Source organism: Leucoraja erinacea, unplaced genomic scaffold (genome assembly GCF_028641065.1).
Source record: "Leucoraja erinacea ecotype New England unplaced genomic scaffold, Leri_hhj_1 Leri_1342S, whole genome shotgun sequence".
NCBI classification, from domain to species: Eukaryota; Metazoa; Chordata; class Chondrichthyes; order Rajiformes; family Rajidae; genus Leucoraja; species Leucoraja erinaceus.
Genome location: NW_026575608.1, coordinates 7,501 through 12,500, shown reverse-complemented (window position 1 = coordinate 12,500; position 5,000 = coordinate 7,501). Strand labels below are relative to the sequence as shown.

Here is a 5,000-nt window from a genome sequence, read left to right as displayed (position 1 = left end):
CCAACATGCCCCGTCTACACTAGTCCCACCCCGACCAACATGCCCCATCTACACTAGTCCCACCCCGACCAACATGCCCCGTCTACACTAGTCCCACCCCGACCAACATGCCCCGTCTACACTAGTCCCACCCCGACCAACATGCCCCATCGATACAAGAACCACCTGCCAGTGTTTGGCCCATCCCCCACCCAACCTTGCCCTATCCCGTGTACCATGTCCAAGTGTTGCGATAGTCCCAGCCTCAACTACATCCCCCGGCAGCTAGTTCCATACACCCGACCACCCTGCCCCAAGTGGGGAAAAGTTGCCCCTCCATGCCCGCTCCTGTTACTCTATTCCCACCCGACCAACTCCGCCCCGTCTACCTAGTCCCAGTACCACCAACAGCCCCGACCAACATGCCCCCCACTAGTCCTCACCTTAAACCCGTGTCCTCTGCTCCCGATTCCCCTACTCTGGGCAAGAGACTCTATGGGGGAAAAGTTGCCCCTCAGATCCCTATTCGATTTTTCCCGCCCCTGCATCTCTCTCCTTAAACCCATGTCCCTCTGGGCAAGAGACTCTGTGGGGGGAAAGGCCCCTCAGATCCATAGTCAGTTTGACCCGCTCCTGCGTCTCTCTCCTTAAAAACCCATGTCCTCTGGGCAAGTCCCCTGTGTGGTGAAAAGTCCCACCCCGACAGACTCCCCATTCTAAAAGTTCCCCCCCGGCCGTGTCTCCTACCTTAAATGTCCCCGTCCTCATAGTCCTCACCTTAAAACCTGTCCTCTGGGCAAGAGACTCTGTGGGGGAAAGTTGCCCCTCAGATCCATATACAGTTGATCCCCGCTCCTGTGTCTCTCTCCTTAAACCCATGTCCTCTGGGCAAGAGACTGTGTGGAAAAGTTGCCCCTCAGATCCCTATTCGATTTTTCCCGCCCCCGTGTCTCTCACCTTAAACCCGTGTCCTCTAGTCCTCGATTCCCCTACTTTGGGCAAGACTCTGTGTGGGGAAAAGTTGCCCCTCAGATCCATATACAGTTGATCCCCGCTCCTGTGTCTCTCACCTTAAACCCGTGTCCTCTGGGCAAGAGACTGTGTGGGGGAAAGTTGCCCCTCAGATCCCTATACAGTTGCTCCTCGCTCCTGTGTCTCTCACCTTAAACCCGTGTCCTCTGGCCAAGACTCTGTGTGGGGAAAAGTTGCCCCTCAGATCCATATACAGTTGATCCTTGCTCCTGTGTCTCTCTCCTTAAACCCGTGTCCTCTGGGCAAGAGACTGTATGGGGAAAAATGGGACTATCAAGTTGATCCCCGCTCCTGTGTCTCTCTCCTTAAACCCATGTCCTCTGGGCAAGAGACTCTGTGGGGAAAAAGTGGCCCCTCAGATCCCTATACAGTTGATCCTCGCTCCCTGTGTCTCTCTCCTTAAACCCGTGTCCTCTGGGCAAGAGACTCCCCTACTGGGGCAAGACTCTGTGTGGGGAAAACTCTGTGTGGGGGAAAGTTGCTCCTCATCCCTATACAGTTGATCCCCGCTCCTGTGTCTCTCTCCTTAAACCCATGTCCTCTGGGCAAGAGACTCTGTGGGGAAAAATGGGACTATCAAGTTGATCCTTGCTCCTGCGTCTCTCTCCTTAAACCCATGTCCTCTAGTCCTCGATTCCCCTACTCTGGGCAAGACTCTGTGTGGGGAAAAGTTGCCCCTCAGATCCCTATTCGATTTTCCCCGCCCCTGCGTCTCTCACCTTAAACCCGTGTCCTCTGGGCAAGAGACTCTGTGGGGAAAAATGGGACTATCAAGTTGATCCTTGCTCCTGCGTCTCTCTCCTTAAACCCATGTCCTCTAGTCCTCGATTCCCCTACTCTGGGCAAGACTCTGTGTGGGGAAAAGTTGCTCCTCAGGTCCCTATACAGTTGATCCTTGCTCCTGTGTCTCTCTCCTTAAATCCATGTCCTCTGGGCAAGAGACTGTGTGGGGAAAAGTTGCCCCTCAGATCCCTATACAGTTGCTCCTCGCTCCTGTGTCTCTCACCTTAAACCCGTGTCCTCTAGTCCTCGATTCCCCTACTCTGGGCAAGACTCTGTGTGGGGAAAAGTTGCCCCTCAGATCCCTATACAGTTGATCCCCGCTCCTGTGTCTCTCTCCTTAAACCCGTGTCCTCTGGGCAAGAGACTCTGTGGGGAAAAGTGTGGAAAAGTTGCCCCTCAGATCCATATACAGTTGATCCCCGCTCCTGTGTCTCTCTCCTTAAACCCGTGTCCTCTAGTCCTCGGGCAAGAGACTGCGTGGGGAAAAATGGGACTATCAAGTTGATCCCCGCCCCTGCATCTCTCACCTTAAACCCGTGTCCTCTAGTCCTCGATTCCCCTACTCTGGGCAAGACTCTGTGTGGGGAAATGTTGCCCCTCAGATCCCTATACAGTTGATCCTTGCTCCTGTGTCTCTCACCTTAAACCCATGTCCTCTGCTCCTCGATTCCCCTACTCTAGGCAAGAGACTGTGTGGGGAAAAGTTGCCCCTCGGATCCATATACAGTTGATCCTTGCTCCTGTGTCTCTCTCCTTAAACCCGTGTCCTCTGGGCAAGAGACTGTGTGGGGAAAAATGGGACTATCAAGTTGATCCTCGCCCCCGTGTCTCTCTCCTTTCTACACACAACTTGAACACTCGGCCATTTTTGTGCCCCCCGTTCTGGTCCTGGGGGCCGTTTTGCATTTTGGAAGTGGGCGGGAGGAGGGAGGGGAGGAGGAGGGGAGTTTGATGCTCGCCAGAACGTACTGCCTTTGTGTTATATATTTTCAGGAGGTGATTTGCCTGCAGTCTATGTAGCTGTATGCCTGCCTGCCTGCCTGCCCTGCCTGCCTGCCGAGCAGCCTACACCTGATTGCAGTGTTGGCAGTGTTGGTGTGTTGGTGATGGTGGCTCCAGTTTGCAGTTGACAATCATTTGGGGGAAGAATTAGCACAGATCCAGCGATGGCTGCCGACTGTTCCCGCCTTTTTCCCCCCCCGTCCTCCCGCCCGACTTCATCCGCTGTGGCAGTGGCTGTTTTTAAGTGAGTGGACCTGATCCGATTAATCCCTTCCCAGAGACTGATCAGCCCACTGTCGTCCTGTCTCTTGGATCTGGGAGAGGAGGTTGTCTCTAGGCTTGCTACTGAGCTGTACTTAGCTTTTAGTCGATAGACAATGAGATTGGGTAAGCAAAGCGTAAAATCTTCAGTCAATGAGAACTTTTCCCCCGCTCCTAGCGAGCTTCTGAAGGGTCCTTGGGTAAGCAAAGCGTAAAATCTTCACGCAATGAGATCTTGCACGCTCACAGACTCGGGGAGAACTTTTCCCCCGCTCCGAGCTTCTGAGGGTCCTTGGGTAAAGCGTAAAATCTTCAGTCAATGAGATCTTACATTTCGTTGTCTCTGTACTGTACACTGACAATGACAATTAAAATTGAATCTGAATCTGAATCTGCATACTGCAAGACTCAGGGAGAACTTTTCCCCAGCTCCTAGCGAGCTTCTGAAGGGTCCTTGGGTAAGCAAAGCGTAAAATCTTCACGCAATGAGATCTTGCACAATGCAAGACTCGGGGAGAACTTTCCCCCAGCTCCTAGCGAGCTTCTGAAGGGTCCTTGGGGTAAGCAAAGCGTAAAATCTTCATACAATGAGATCTTGCACGCTCACAGACTCGGGGAGAACTTTTCCCCCGCTCCTAGCAAAGCGTAAAATCTTCAGTCAATGAGATCTTACATTTCGTTGTCTCTGTACTGTACACTGACAATGACAATTAAAATTGAATCTGAATCTGAATCTGCATACTGCAAGACTCAGGGAGAACTTTTCCCCAGCTCCTAGCGAGCTTCTGAAGGGTCCTTGGGTAAGCAAAGCGTAAAATCTTCATACAATGAGATCTTACATTTCGTTGTCTCTGTACTGTACACTGACAATGACAATTAAAATTGAATCTGAATCTGAATCTGCATACTGCCAGACTCAGGGAGAACTTTTCCCCCCGCTCCTAGCGAGCTTCTGAAGGGTCCTTGGGTAAGCAAAGCGTAAAATCTTCACACAATGAGATCTTGCACGCTCACAGACTCGGGGAGAACTTTTCCCCCGCTCCTAGCGAGCTTCTGAAGGGTCCTTGGGTAAGCAAAGCGTAAAATCTTCATACAATAAGATCTTGCACGCTCACAGACTCGGGGAGAACTTTTCCCCCAGCTCCTAGCGAGCTTCTGAAGGGTCCTTGGGTAAGCAAAGCGTAAAATCTTCAGTCAATGAGATCTTGCACGCTGCCAGACTCGGGGAGAACTTTTCCCCAGCTCCTAGCGAGCTTCTGAGTAGTCCTTGGGTAAGCAAAGCGTAAAATCTTCACGCAATGAGATCTTGCACGCTCACAGACTCGGGGAGAACTTTTCCCCAGCTCCTAGCGAGCTTCTGAAGGGTCCTTGGGTAAGCAAAGCGTAAAATCTTCATACAATGAGATCTTACATTTCGTTGTCTCTGTACTGTACACTGACAATGACAATTAAAATTGAATCTGAATCTGAATCTGCACACTGCCAGACTAAGGGAGAACTTTTCCCCCGCTCCTAGCGAGTTTCTGAAGGGTCCTTGGGTAAGCAAAGCGTAAAATCTTCAGTCAATGAGATCTTGCACACTGACAGACTCGGGGAGAACTTTCCCCCAGCTCCTAGCGAGCTTCTGAAGGGTCCTTGGGTAAGCAAAGCGTAAAATCTTCAGTCAATGAGATCTTGCACGCTGCCAGACTCGGGGAGAACTTTTCCCCCGCTCCTAGCGAGCTTCTGAAGGGTCCTTGGGTAAGCAAAGCGTAAAATCTTCAGTCAATGAGATCTTACACGCTCACAGACTCGGGGAGAACTTTTCCCCAGCTCCTAGCGAGGTTCTGAAGGGTCCTTGGGTAAGCAAAGCGTAAAAAATCTTCATACAATTCAGATTCAGATTCAATTTTAATTGTCATTGTCAGTGTACAGTACAGAGACAACGAAATGCATGAGATCTT

At 51.4% G+C, this 5,000-nt stretch overlaps 1 protein-coding gene and 1 long non-coding RNA gene across 2 annotated transcripts in view; one reads left to right on the top strand and one right to left on the bottom strand.

Annotated features, from left to right (window-relative positions):
* The window catches only part of LOC129715705 (serine/arginine-rich splicing factor 2-like), a 14,592-nt gene that overhangs the window by 3,431 nt on the left and 6,161 nt on the right, over nt 1-5,000 (top strand). The window lies entirely within an intron of this gene.
* Nucleotides 772-2,429, bottom strand: LOC129715706 (uncharacterized). Its single transcript, XR_008726541.1, has 3 exons — nt 2,322-2,429; nt 2,018-2,130; nt 772-1,315 (listed from the first exon to the last, which is right to left on the bottom strand). It is a non-coding gene; the product is annotated as an uncharacterized LOC129715706 (long non-coding RNA).